This window comes from Epinephelus moara, chromosome 8, assembly GCF_006386435.1.
Source record: "Epinephelus moara isolate mb chromosome 8, YSFRI_EMoa_1.0, whole genome shotgun sequence".
NCBI lineage: Eukaryota > Metazoa > Chordata > Actinopteri > Perciformes > Serranidae > Epinephelus > Epinephelus moara.
This window is the reverse complement of record NC_065513.1, coordinates 37,229,708-37,245,247: the sequence shown is the minus strand read 5'-3', so window position 1 is coordinate 37,245,247 and position 15,540 is coordinate 37,229,708. Positions and strand designations below refer to the sequence as shown.

At 44.2% G+C, this 15,540-nt stretch overlaps 1 protein-coding gene across 2 annotated transcripts in view; it reads right to left on the bottom strand.

The window, feature by feature from the left end:
* znrf3 (zinc and ring finger 3) overlaps positions 1 to 15,540 on the bottom strand; it is an 89,933-nt gene that overhangs the window by 44,966 nt on the left and 29,427 nt on the right. The window lies entirely within an intron of this gene.

Genomic DNA, 15,540 nt, shown 5'->3' with positions numbered 1-15,540 from the left:
GATGCAACAAAACTGGCTGCAAGTGTCACATTTATACATAGCATTTTGTGTCTCAAGTTCCTGATGCAGAGAAACAAAAATGTAGCATGCACAGTGTTTGAAGTGAACATGAAAAGCTGCCCCACACGATGCATAAAGTTAGAGGGGTCCTGGCATCAGCCGGCTTATAGATTTGCTCCCCCTCTTTGAGGGACTGCAACAATTTATAATCCACTTGTCACCTATTTTCCATAATGAAACATAAGAGCTTAAGAGCATTAGACGTCTCTCAAGTATTCGCTGTGTGCGGCAAAATCATGCAGGATCTAAACATACAGCACAGCGTTCCACCGGACCTCTCAAAGAACAGCAGATAAGCAAAACACGGATTTCTGTGCTTTCACTGATCTGCTGACGTGGCAGATTTTCACAGAATTTCTACTTAAGGAGAGGTACGTTAAGCCTGCCTCCGCTCTTACTGCTGCAAATGATTAATTGTGCTGCCATTTCCATTGTGTTGTAACAAAGTGCGTACAAGCACAATGACTGCATCCATTTTATCCCCTCTTATTAAACTGCTGATGTTTCACACCAGTGCACACACAGTCTGATTAGTGTCTATCAGACTATCTGGAGTTGTCCTCTCGTTACACTTAAGGCCACTAAATTGGCCCAGTTCTCTGTGCCAAAAGGCTCTGCAGAGCAAGCAGCCTAGACCAAGTCTGTAGAGAAGATTAAAGCTCAGGGATGGCAGGCATCACAAACACTGACTCACTCACTGGGCCCAAAAAGGAAAGAGGTGGTAGCCTCTTTAATTGCAAAGTAACAGAAGCATTTATCTCAAAGCACTTCCATTAGGTTACTTGAGTTGTCCTGACTTTGGGAACATGGTGAAGAAGGCTGAGAGCAGCTTAGTGCCGAACAGGCTCACACAGAATGAGACTATAAAACAAATCTGTATTCCACTCTTTGACATCAAGAAGCTGCTAGAGAGCATTATCTAATCATCAATCTTGCATATGCCCTAGTATGAACTCCCGAGAGGCGTCTGTATCATGGGGGAAGTCAACAGATAACGCTGACAATCACAGCAGGCCATCGCCTGGACAGAACAGTGCAATAAAAGACAAACACAAACCAAAAACAAAATGAAAGCAGAAAGTAAAGAACAGCAACTCATTCACTGGAATGAACTAATGATCTGGTCAAACAAGGTTGGATTAAAACTGTAACCAAGTGGAGTCCCAAAATCCTGGAAGCATTCCCCAGCCTGGCAACAGTGCAAAGCTCCTGTATTAGCATTAGAACTGGGCCAAACTGACCTGCAGGCCACTTATCCTATTAACCCAATGACCACAGCACCCCAATCAGCCAGCACTGTGGCGCCGAGCCCTCGGACACTCTGGCCCCCTGGGCCACTGCTGATGACCTGAGATACCCTTCTCCCTCTGCTGACCCCTGACCTTTGAACCCCACTTCATCACATTGGGAGCAGGTTAGTCGTGCAGCAGGCCAATTGAAGAGATGTTCAGAGGGCGCCTCGTCATTTCAGTGCCACAAGGCAGAGGGGTCAAGCCCCTGACCTGAAGGGTTTTGGAGAAAGACTTAGCTCAGAGTGAGGGGGTCAAATGCAAATCAGGTGGACTATGGAGGAGTCATAGGGAAGGAATGTGGACAACGTGTGCCGCTATAGAGCTCCACGGTGGAGCATCTTTTCTTTGGCCTCAGGAAGGAAATCTGGTGAAGAGGTTGGCATCAGTTTTAACATCACAGTGACAGGCACAAACAGTAGACGCTCATGAGTAGTTCTTTTAACTATACTGTTCAGGGGGCCACATTTTAAGAAAGCTAAGGGCCTTGGGCGAGACATTCCCCTGAGCTATTATTCAGTAACGTTCAGTATTTACATTTTCCAATTATTTATTTCACTACATTGCAATTTACATTTTTACAGAGTGTACTTACAACCTCTCTTGTCCTCTCTTTGTAAACTGCCTGCAATTCAGTTGAAGTTTCAATTAATTTTTGTCACATGACTGTCGGTCTCAGCCAAGTCATTCATGACTTCTAAGTTGCGCTGAGGAACAGAGAATTTAATGTTTTTTAGAGCATCTGGTTAGAGCAAACGGTTTATTTTATTTTATTCTTTTGTGTAAAATAAAGTGATTTAATTTTGATATTTTTTCCTGTCGGAGGCATTTTCCACACATGATGCATTTACATATTTGAAAATCCAATGATATATTCTTTTTCTACAGTTTCTGTCTATAATAAGAAAGAAAACGTGCCTTTCAAACCTGCTGGCTGGTTGCGGGGCTCAAAGGAAATTAGGCCATGTGCACAGGAGTGCTCTGCTGATTTGAAGAAATGATTGTGGCAAAATGTCCATTATTTACATGCTTTTTTTCCTTCTTTAGATTCTAAATTTAGGCCAGAGTAAGCCCTCGGGCCACCAGTCAAGTAAACCTGTTTTAAGGTATCTAAGTTGGAAGAATAATTAAGAATATTTAAGACCAAAGTACACTGCTTCTTAGATTCTCAATTGCACTTTTAAAGAAAAGAATGCTCATCCTTGAATCCTCCTCCTCCTCCTCCTCCTCCTCCTCCTCCTCCTCCGGCCTCCCATTCGCACAAAAATGACAAACATGAAAGATTATGCTCCATTTTTCAATCACAGCCGTTGTCCTTCGAAACAAAATGGATCAACAGAGTGATGAAAACCAAGAAGAGGGCATCATGAAGCAAGGCTACTCTGACTCAGAACACCTTTCCACAAACCAACAGGATGCAGTCACTTTGTTTGCCTGCATTTCAGATTCACTGCGCAATTTCTCAAAGCTGCTTCTTGTCGAGCAGAGAGCCGCCGTGCTCTGGATGACTGTTTGGAAGACAGATATTAGCCTTGGGCTGGCAGGAGCAGCGAGGCAGCACAGGTATACATTACATACACATTTGGTATGATAATGTCAGAGCCTGCCCTCCCTCTCAGCCTTTGGCGGACGCCAAAATTGAAGAGAAAGACAAAGATCAAAGAGCATAACCTAATCAGGTTTCCAGTCAACCTGCATATCCTGTCCTGATCCTCCCACAAACTGAAACAATTCTCTGACGCATGCTGCACATCCCAGTCAGCTGAGGTAACATTTGGAATTTAATGTGAGATACCCTATGAGCATGCTGTTCAGGAGGAAGCAGTGTAGGAGGGGATCTAAAGAGAGGATCTGTGTCTGAGTCAACCCAGAGGAGGACCAGGAAGTGGAGCGCTGCTTGCTGTGTGATTATGACCTCTCTCTCCTGCTTGTCTAACAGCCTGGATGGCAGCAGGGAGCCCCGCCTGCGCCCCTGGGTCCCTGAACACTGGGCCATTGTGCGGGGGCTCCTGCACTCCAAATGGGGCAGTGTTGTTGTTGTGGACCATGTTGTTATTTTAGAGGCTGGACATTGCACCATTATCTCCACCACAGGGATTTTTCTTTTTTGTCAGATGTTGACGTAGGCGTTTGATGGATGTGGGGATGAGGAGCAAAAGCAAAAGGAGCTTCGGGGTTTGGATGAGAGACGGTGATGTGGTGAAGTGGGTCACAGCTACAAGCCGTGCGCACAAAAGAGTAACGAGCACATATGCAAACGTGCCTCCACACACACACACACATACACACACACACACGAAATGACAGACACTGTCCCCTCTTGTGTTCCAACTGCTAGCTTTCCCTGCTAGGCCCCAAATCACACAAGCTCAGCCCACTGGAAACACCCCGTTGCTCCACTTTGCTCCACTCCTCCATACCCAGGGTTCTGGGTGAAGGGCATCCGGCGCCCCTCAAGTGCCACAAGGGGGCGGCTCTTGTTCTGCCCTGCCTGTCCTGCCCCTGGGGGAGGCAGCCTTTCACATGAATATCCCGTTACAGAGGCCACACTCTCAATGAAATCCTGGCGGGGATTTGAACTCCACCTGTCACTTAAGATGGCCACACCCCCTGCCAACCCCCACCCCTTTCTGCAAAACCACCTGTAGAGAGTTCTTGCTCATATTGGATGCTTTTTAATGTGATACCATCTTCTTAGTACTGTGATATTCATTATAATGTGAAGATTGATGATCTTTTGTTATCAGTGACTTCTTCTGTTTCATTGTAAGTTGAGTTTGTAACTAACTTCTTGTGTTGAGTGTTGATTAGCAGGTTTACATTACAAATGTCCTGATGTTTTTCCCCTGTCCTGCGCTGATTCTGATACCTGAACTTGTGTATCGACTGATACAGTGTAGTGATCCATGAAAAAGCAAAATCCCTCATTTCGTGCCGGCCATCCAGAACAATGAATTTGACGTCTTATCCGTTATCATTTTTGCTTTTGGGCTGTCTTTGTGGAGTTTTTTCATTGTTGGAATGCCATTTCCAACATTTACTGCTACAGGTCATCCTGTTTTTTCTCATTTGCTTTGGTCAACTTGTTGCGCTCTATTATGTGATGCATCTCTAAATGCTTTATAAAGGCTCTAACAGACCAAGCTGACAGTAGGACACTGTCAGACTGTCAGTGAGCGACTGTTGCCCTCGTTTTTTCAATGCGTCCCGCACTGTTGGCACTTGTTGGTCCTTGTCGGCTGTTTTTTTGTTTTTGGCTGATTCAGCATGTTGAATCAGCGTCCAAGACGGTGGAGCTCATCGTTGAATGAAATTACTCTAACTGGCAGTATTTGATTTAGCCATCGAGCTCTTTGGCATAAATGGTTCAGAACTGTTTGCTGAAAAAACTGCCAAATTGCTGAAATTTTATTGCCAGCTAACCTTAAATTATTTACCAGAAATCAATTCTTCGTCTTCGCTGCCAGTGGCTGCACAGCACAACTTGCTGCGTAGCATACTGTTCTAGAGCAGCGAAGAACAATTGTTCCAGGAAAACTGTCATTATATGTGTGGTGAAACTACTTTAAAGTTAATAAATAAGTTAAGTGATATCGGATCAGTGCAAAGACTTGAACTCACCAATACCTGATCAAGCTTTTTCGGCAGTATCTGAGGCATTTCTGAATACTGGTATTGTAACAACTATAGTTTCCATTAGGGATGCACCCAATTATTGACTGCACAACAGTACTGGCCAATATTCACCTTGTCCACTGCCATCGGCCTATTGGCCCATAAAATGACATTCACTGATGGTAGTGTCCCATGTAATTCAAAGCAAGGCTTACGACTAACGGCGTCCTGACGTCCTGGAGACAACACACCTCCGAGACTAAAGGATGCAGTAAACTCACTATTGATGCGTCAGGGGATGCACTGTACTTTTCCCTGATAACGCTACATCGTGAACAACAACTCTGTGTTGACATCAGCAGGAGGAGAGCTAGTTAGCATTAGCTGTGGGCAGTTTTGTTAAATGAAGTTTTTGGTGAGAAACCTTAACCAGTACAGCTGGTTGAATGAGAAATTTGTTGGTGTGTGATACATTATATATAGTAAAAAGACTTTTAAGCAGTTAATAAATGGTTTTTCATAAATGTGTGCGAGTATGAACCCAGAATTTAACAATATGGTGCATCTCTAGTTTCTATTGCACTAATATTTTGTTATTTAGACACTTGACAGGAGGGGACTTTAAAGTTTTCTAAACCAAAAACTTTCCTTGCTAAATAAAACACTGAAATTAAGTTTGGGTTGAGCTGAGAGAAAAACCATATCACAAAACTTTCTTTCAACTCCGTCCCTCCCGTCCCTTTGTGCTTGTCTCCTCCATGAACAAGTGACCTGATAACAGTTGGTAATGGGATCAAAACAGGGCCCTACTTCTAAAAACTCCCACCACCCCCCGACTCCCCCACCCCCTCCCCTCCAGCTCTCAAAGAAAATCAAAATGCAAGTCACACTATCCAACGCCATTCTTCTCCGTCTGTCTGTGACACAATTCGCCGAGCCTTTGATCATACAACAACCACTTCTTCTACTCTCCCCTTGCCGCGCCCCCTTTTCCTCTCCCTGCCTCTAAATTATTGGTGGCCCTGGTTACAGACCCCCATTACCCCCCTCATCCCTCCCACACCTCCAAAACAGTCGCCCTCCCCTGCCCTCACCATGCTATATCGCCCTTGCATGAAAGAGCTCGTCTTTTTATTCGGCACAGCTGTGCATGTGCGCTTTACAAATTCTATCCTCACTTGCACTTCCACCTCTTCAACATGAAAAGTAATGGTCGACATAAAAAAGTAATCATCAGCAAGTTTGTTTTGGCGTTTTACTTAACTTTTTAAAAATTCGCCAGAACACCTTTGAAATCTCTACAACTTCTCCAAACGTCTGTATTTGCACATGAAACATCCCCAGGGCTAAAAAGAAAAAGCTTTCTTTGTGACAAAGCAGAAATTTCAAACAGATTCTGCTCCTCTCTTACTTTTAACACCACAGGGCAGGAAAGCCTTGTGAACTTGAGGAAAACTGATGCTCATAGGGTATAAAATCTTGCTGAAACATGGTGCTTAATGTGCTGTGCATTACAACAAGGCATCCTTGCTACAACACACCAGGAGCTCAGAACATCAAAGGCAAGTAGGCGGATTGGAGAGGAGAATGATCTCTGAGCCAAAGCGATCCATACAGGATGCAGAGACAGACCCCTGCACATATGTCCTTGAAACATCAACTCTATAAAGAAATCATAGGCGCAAATATTTAACGCAGAACCGAGTCCCGACACGTCTTCCGATGGCATTTAGGTCACACGGAGGATGAGTTTCTGTCGTAACAATCAAAGCTACCTTGTTGTCTGAAGTGTGTGCCAGCCAGAGACAATTTTTACAAGATGTTCTTTGTGAAGCTGGTTAAATGATTAACCGGACAGATCTGTTGTTCATAGGTTCTTTTTTTCTTGTATGAATTTTGGAAGAAGAGCTGGCACCAATTTCACATGCACACAAAATCTAGAAGAAGAAAAACCCGGGCACGCCGCCAGTCCTCGCACCCACCTGCTTCCCCAGCGTTGCGCATGTGTTTACGTATCTCACTGTTTGAGCACAGGCGTGTGTGGAGGTTAGTACGTAGCCTGAAACACATCATGGGTGACCGAGGGGTAACTCTCCCTTCACTACTGACCGTATGCTCACCGTGAACTCGTTCACCCCAGTGAAGAAGCATCCCGCCCACCTCCCAGGGCCTTTAATGCAGCCGACCCCTCCGACCTCCTCCATCTCCCCTCCCTGCCACTGCCGCTGCCGCCGCCGCCTCCACCTCCACCAACACTTTCCCCTCCCCAGCACTGGGCTCCCTCTCTATGGGGGGAGTATTGTCAACTTCCTGGAAAAGCACACCAGTCTTGCCAACGGAGGTGGCGGGCGGTTGTGTTGAGGGCTGTGGGGATGGGGATGGCTGGGTGGGTATGTCTGATCATAGGCCACAGACCACGTCTCCCCTGGGACCTGTGGTGTCTTTCAGAGCCTTGTAACACACACATCACTCAGAGCTGTTTTGGAAGAACAAGAAAGAGAGACCGCCTCTTCAGACCAGGACAAGACATAGGAGAGGTATCCAACAGGAAGTTCAGGGCTAGACATTAACAAACGCACCAGACACCCACAGCTTCACAGACTTCAACAAAACTGAGTCTCATGGAACATCTGCAGACATTCACACCATCTGGCAGGGTACATACACATGTCAAAAAGTTTCATCAGCATGTTGGTGTATACGAACACAAACAGTCATCAGCCTATTGTGAGTGTTTGCAACTTCATCCATTACCTTTCAATCAACACTAGCTCACTCCCAGAGATAATGTGGCTCAAAACACGACTGTAGCTGTCATAAGCATGGTCAAAGTAATAATCTGACATGATAATATAGGTGAAGGAACAATTTGCAACCGTTTGTCATTGCTTGAAATCACACAATAGTAGTTAAACTTGAACGTGCTGGTTGATTCTTGCACTTGTATCGGCTACAACCAATGGTTTAATTTAAGATTCATCTTTCAATCCCTTAAAGACGTTTTACACCAAGCAATTTGGTTTCTCAACACCCAATATTGTACGACAAACACCACGACAACTGCCTCAACAACCAAATAAAGGACGACATATGGCTTGAGATCACCCAGCAACTCAGATACGACAAAGATGATAATGTAGCTGATATGCACTTGCTAACATATGTTGGTCACACAACGGGGCTAGCCCAGGCCCCCAGGAAGTGTGTCGGGTTTCTAAACAAATTCTTGTAGTGGCCAAACAGTGGAATTACAACTTCCTAGTCCATCACATGAGGACATTGGGCCCAATAAGACTTTTTCCACATAGCCTTACATGGTGAAAATGACGTCTTTAGATCAGTGGATAAATTGTTTGAGCGCCACAGCCTCCACGAAAAGATTCGTTTCACTATCAGAATTTGATCCATTCGGTCTGATAACATTCAGAACATGTAGAAAAGCCACACAGTTAAATCATTTTATCCTAAATCAAGTTAGCAGAGCGCTAAACCGGAAGTAGCTCGCTCTACCAATTGAAGTCTCCATTGCGCCCACCTGTCAATAATCTGGGTAATTTCATACATGGCGCTTCATGCACCCCTGAGGAACTTTCATAGGAATGAACTGAGGCCTGCCTCCAACACTGTATCCAGGTCTCTTTATACATCTGTGGGCTCGCTACAACAGCATCAAATGTGAGGTCCAGATAGTTTATGCATTGTTGGCCCCTTAGACAGATTTTTATGCATGCAGACTTTCCATATCCTACGACCACATTTCTGCAGTTGCCCAAAATTTCAAAACCAGATACATAAATCTTTTCAGTATTCAATTTAAAGCAATAAAAACAAAATAAAAGACAGAAAAAACCTCTGTGCAAGAACAAAAGTTGGTGACATATTTGCTTATTAAGATATTGAAACAATCATAAATTGTTGATTTATTTCCTGTTGATCATTTACTTGTTTCAGTCATTCCAGAGCTACATTTCTTAGATGTGGCTGGTCGGTCTTTCCAGGACAACAATCTAGCAATGTCCAAAATCTCTTCAGCACATATCATTAGCATCAAAAATTTGACCTAAAAAAATAAAAACACTCGCCTAATGAGCCTAAACGACCACCTGCAATATCTACAAAGCATTTTTCACAAACTGGCACACAAGATGGATGCTCCATTATGTAACATCCAGCAAACAAGCACAAAGCTGTTGGCCAAAACACACAAACAAATGTCAACACCATGTTAGCACCAGATCCTCCACCAAGAGCCACCCTGCAGCAACCCACCCTGACAACAAACTGTCAGGACACAGTCAGCTTCACCCCCTCTGTGCTCTGCAGGCCAGACATGGGAGCATGCTTTAACCAATTACAAACCTGCAGGCACTTAACCGCCAACCCTCTTCTGTATTCTGGGTAATAAGGACACTAGTGACCTCTCACCACCAGCACACGCGCCACAGACCTCCAGTAAACATACGGAGGGTGGAACAGATGAGGTGATGGGTGCTTATATGAGTTGCAGATCTTGTGGGCGAAAGTGGCAACCTGATTTAAAGTATGTGAGAAAAGTACTTTCACACAGACGCAGCCACATCTCATCTACAAACACAGTAAACTGCTCCCAATAAAAATATGGCTGCACACAGAAACAGGTCAGATTTACAGACACACTACATGGGGTCGAATTTACATTCATAACTGCACATTTCTTATTATGATACAAGTGATACATGTGGTAACTGATTGACAGCCATAAGTCTAAGGTCAAATTTCTCCATCTGTTCATGTGGAATGCCTCCTCTAGCTTTCATCCCCTCCACATCTCCTCTGTTTCACTATCATACCTTCCCCACCAGCCAATGGACAAACAGTCTGAACCCTGAGGAGCTCAGACATCATGTTAGAAGGACAGAGGAAGGAAATCAACGCCTAACACCGAGCCTTAATCCAAAAGATGACCCCAAAAAACCCTCAATGAAGCAGGCGAGGACGGCAAGTCTCCGTCTCTCCTTCTAGCAAGTCATTTTAGTTCAGGTGCTGTGAGGTTAAGCCTCTGCGGCAGATAAGGATGTGCGTGTTTTACAGACACACAGACCTCGCCCGGAGGATTTACAGCCAGTGTCCTTGGCTGCAGACAGGTTAGGGTTACCGCCAGTCTTCAAAGATGTGACGAATCCGGTCTGGCTTTTCTTTTTTCTTTATGTACGTTTCCTGACAAAAATCATATCAAGTTAAAAGGGGCCTCAGGCAAAACTACTATCAAAATATTGATCTTGAACTTACATGAAACTTGAGATTTGTGAATCCTATTACACCGCTGTCTGCTCTGAATCACCGCCTGGTTATCTCTGTTTCATAGAAGCAGTTTTGTCATTACAGGTATGTCAGTTATTGTGTCAAAATAAGATCCTAGATGTTAAATAATCCACCTGATTTGCAGAGTTTAACTATTTTAGAGGAAATAAATGTGGAAAATGTGAAATATTTCTCATTTCTATAGAGAAATTTACACATCAAGACTCTTACTTTGAAAATGTATCCGCTCAGAGGACCTGCTTCACTGCTCTCTAAGTTGCTCTATTGATTTTTATGCACTGACAAACTGTCAATCAAGTTATCGGGTTGTTTGTTTTCTAGCCTATAAATAACACGTCTGCTGGGCTTCCAGAGAGGCTGATTTATTTACTTCATATCACAATATATCGAGCAATCTGTAAACACAACTCTGCATGTTGTGGCTGTTTTCTCATCCTCGTACAGAGGTTCAATGTCAGACTGCACAGGGGTGAAACAAGCACAAGAAAGGAGCAGGAGTTTTGAATTGCAGCCTTCTATGTATAGCATGCACGCAGACTCACACACTTAAATGCATGCACTAACACACTACACACACACACACACACACACCTCCCCTCTCACTCTCCCAGTCACTCTTTGCCCCTCTCGGTCGCTCTCTGCCCCTCTTTCCCAGCACTAGAAATAACTTCAAAGAGGGCTGGTAGCCTTGAGGAGAGAGGGAGCGGGATCCAGTTACAGCGGAGCAGCTGGGAGGGCCCTACAGGTGGGGCCGACACTCCACCTCCTGTAACATTATCGCCGTAAAGGGATCCCTCTGCTTCTCCTCTCAAATAATGAAGACTTCCTCCCTTTTGTCTTCTCCGCTGGGACTAGAGGAACAATTAGCCGAGCTAGCCCGGCGTCCATCTTTTCTTTTGGCAGTCAAAACCAAGGTAAAGGAAAAGTGTGATAAAAAAACAAAACATGGAACATCAGTGACATTTTTGCGATGTGAGGAATGTAACATCACTCTACACTTCTGGCGAATGAACTAATTAAGTGTGTTTGAAGACAGAAGCTTCTCCTCTGGGTAGGAAAACTTTTCCTAAAGTCAAGGGTGTGCCCTGAGCAAGCTTTGTGATGCGCGCCTCAGTGTGCAGTCATCATCTGTCTCTTTGCCCCCCCCCCAAACTACTCACTGTCCCCTCCTTAACCTTCCCTGAAAATCACCTCCACGCATCTTCATAGCAACGGGCAAAGCAAACAAGTGTCATGGTTTCAGTGTGAGCAGGGGACGCTGGCAGAGGACACCTAATATCATGTAAATGTCCTGATATGTAGCACAAGGCTCCGGGGTTGACAGCTTTAACACTGAGCAGGACGCCCAAGCTTGTGACTCTATTAACTCTCTGCGAGTGCATCCCGAAACCGTCAATGGCGTGTGTGTATGTGTGTGAACGCACACTCAAAAGTCTCCCTGGTGTCACTTTCAGCTCTTCAGTCTTTAAAACCCAGAGTGACACGAACAAAGGACGGGCCGACAAAGTTCAGGGGTCAACATTGGGCTGGATGCCACCATTTTGGAAAGAGAAGAAGGGGAGTGGAAACAACTGCCCCCCCTCCTCCTTCTCTGAAGAGATCACAGCATCTATGCGCAAAGATAAAGTAACAACAGCGAGCAAACATATTGTCTCCGTGTGCAAGAGGCTGCTGTCCTTATGAGGACAATTACAAAAGTAGGTGAACACGCGCATAAATTATTTGTCAGCATCAAGGTGCCACAGTGAATTCATTAGCATGACTAACAATGTAACAAGCAAAGGGAAATGGGGCTCATTAATACACAATTCTATACAGCAGCACACAACCACAGAGTTGCGAGTACACGTTTTCTTCTTCCCCAACACACAAGATTTCATTTACAAAAAGACAACTTCACTTTCTACGAAAAAACCCAGAATTACCATCTCACGGCTGTATGCCTCCGCACACCAGTCAAGCAAACATGGATGCTTCACACACATTTCCCCCCCGGCAGCACAGAAGGTCTCTCCAGTCAGCATAGTTTCAATGTGGCCACCCGGAATTAGAGTCACACTAGAGTAATGACCAAAAAATTGCTTTTGCAGAACATTGCATCACAGTGAAGTTGACCTTTGACCTTTTAGATATAAAATTTCATCACTTCATCATTATATCCTATTAGACATTTGTGTGACATAATTACACATGAATTATTGACTTACGGCCAAAAACATAGTGAGGTCACAGTGACCTTGATCTTTGAACTTCAACTACCAAATTTGTATCACTTTGTTCTTGAGTCCAAGTGGACGTTTGTGCCAAATTTAAGGTATCTCCCTCAAGGCGTTCTTGAGATATTGTGTTCATGAGAATGACACAGACGCAAGGTCTCAGTGACCTTGACCTTTGACCACCAAAATCTAATCGGCTTAATCCGAAATCTATTAATTCCAAGCGAATGTTGGAGCTAAATTTGAAGTAATTCCCTCAAGGTTTTTTTCGAAATATTGTGTTCAAGAGAATGAGATAGATGCAAAGTCACAGTGACCTTTGACCACCAAAATCTAATCAGGTCATTGTTAGGTCCATTAGTGCCAAACGTAAGGAAACTCCCTCAAGGCATTCTTGAGCAATTGCATTCATGAGAATGACACAGACGTAGGGTTACGGTGACCTTGACCTTTGACCACCAAAATCTAATAAGTTAATTATTGATTCCAAATGAAGATCTGAGCTAAATTTGAAGAAATTCCTTCAAGGTTTCTGTGAAATATCGCATTCATGAGAGTACGATGGATGCAAGTTCACAGTGACCTTTGACCATCAAAATCCAAATCATATCATCGTTGAGTCCAAGGGGACCTTTGTGCCAAATCTGAGGGAAAATCCCTCAAGGCATTCCTGAGATATCCAGTTCATAGAATAGGATGATCGGCCAACCCGAAAACATGCCTCCGGCCATGCCTATTGCCGGCGCAGAAGCATTAAAAAGAAAAACAACAATCATGAGGTATCGCAAACAACAAACACAGACACACACACACAAAAAAAGACAAACTAGAGACAAGACAGGTTACCAGAGCCCGAGGTAATGTCTTCAAAATGCTTGTCTAATCTTAAAAAAATGACTATTCAAACACATAAAACAGAGAAAAGAAACATCTTCACATCTGAAAATGAAAAATGTTTCTTATTTCTTGCTTGAGAAATGACTTGAAATGATGAATCACTCTGTTGTTCTTTCTAACCAATCAATTCAGTGACTCATTTCAGCACAACACAATTCATCACAACGATTTTCTACCATCGCTCAATACCACATTCAGTCTTTGTGCTGCTAGACTACGTCCACCTCCAGCACTGCTCCAAATATCAGTGGCATCCCCCTGTCCCAGCCCGCCCCGCTCCTCTTCAACCCTCACCATAAAACAAAAGTCACTACTTAATGAGCTATGATTAATGCCACTGCAGGATGGCCGGTGAGCCCGGGGAGGAAGGAGGGAGGCTGGAGGGTGCACATACCTGGCGCAGTCAGCCCCGCTCTGTATGTGTGCGTGTGTTAGAGGGCTGAGGGGTTGAGGTTGCTAAAAGTGGACTGAGGGGAGGATTGCAGTCATCAACACCTAGGCTCTGAGTGGCCTTTGATGTTGCGCGGCGTCTTTGATGGCCCTGGCCATGGAGGAATGCTGCTCGCCCTCCCCTCCCCGCCCGAAAAGCCCCCGGAGTTGTGGAATGCGGCGCAAGCTGCTGCTGCTCGGCCCGCTGGAATGGGATTAGAGCATAGGCCCATATTGCCCTCCTTCCCCTCCCTCGTCTCGCTCCCACCCTGCCCTCTGGAGTGGACAACATGGCGGCAACCTTGTCAAGACCCCAAAGTTTGGGGCGCTGGGAAGAAGAGGATTCCCAAGTGTTTTCGTGGTCTCAGCCATGAAGCAGAAAAGCTCAAACTGCTGCAGGTTTTCAGCTGGACACTACAGCAGCTTCATTCCCAAAAACATCATGTATCATACAAACACATGAAAGTTTTCTTTACTAAGAGCTTTAGGGCTACAAATAATGGTTATTTTCATTATCGATCAATCAGCAGATCATTTTTTTGATTAATCGGTAAACCATATTGTCTATAACGTCAGAAAATAGTGAAAAATGACAATCCCAATTTCCTGCAATGACTTCATTTGTCTCATTTGGTCCAACTAGCTGACTAAAGCCCAAAGATGCTCGGTTTACGGTCACATTAGACAAAAAAAGCTAAACGTTTTCACTAATGAGAAGCTAAAAAAAGGACAAATTGACAATTATTAAACAGACAAATCGGTGGATCAACTAATCAGTCATTTGTTTCAGCCAAGCAGCAACCCCCAGGGCTAAAAAATGAAGCCAACGCAGAAGTGCCAAAAAGTGCAGTACCTCTTATGTCCACTTGAGGCTGGCTCCAAAAGTGGGTCAGTCTCCAAAGACCCCCATGTTAAAATGCCCAACTTTACAGCAGAAATAAACATGTTTACAGCATCCTGTACATCCATGACAACTACACTGAGGGTGAATTTTTATTTAACTCACCCGTTAGTATTTTATTAACACTTAAGCTTGTGCATAATTCAAAGCGTGGTCACTGTGAGTGTCAGGCTATCTGCAAGGCGTTGCTACAGTCTGAGTCTGATCCACCCCTCGTTCCTCCACAACTTCACCCTCATTCAAATCACATATGGCTCCAAAATTCAAAGATGGCGATGGCCAAAATGGACATTTTTCCAATGCATATAAATCTTGATATAGCAAAATAAATGAAAAAAAAAATCATAATTATTATTCAAATTTGATGTTTCATGCGGTAAAAAGGTCCTTTGCTCAGTATGATAAATTTGGATAAAAGTGGTTACATCCTCACAATATGATTTCTCTAGAAGTCAGTCAGTGGATGATGTTACAGCTCTTTCTTCAACTCAGTGACTTTTCACCTGGAACAAGAAAAGGATTTTGCTGCAGCCAGTCTCCATGTGAAATTTTAGTATTTGGATTTACAGTATGTGGGAGCGGCGGCCGAGGTGGCCTGTGGAGATCAAACATGTTCAAGGCGAGCAGCTGGCCTGAAATCAAAAGCTGCACCACCTAAACCCTGATGGTTTGAGATATTAGATTAAGGGAATGGCAAACACTTCAGATGACCAAAGTCACTTGCCAAATTTGCACAGCGGCCCTGGCATATCAAAGTGGAGTGCCGCAGTACGGAATCAGAGTGACTGTGGACTCTCACACAGATATATATATATTCTGTACATGTGTGTTT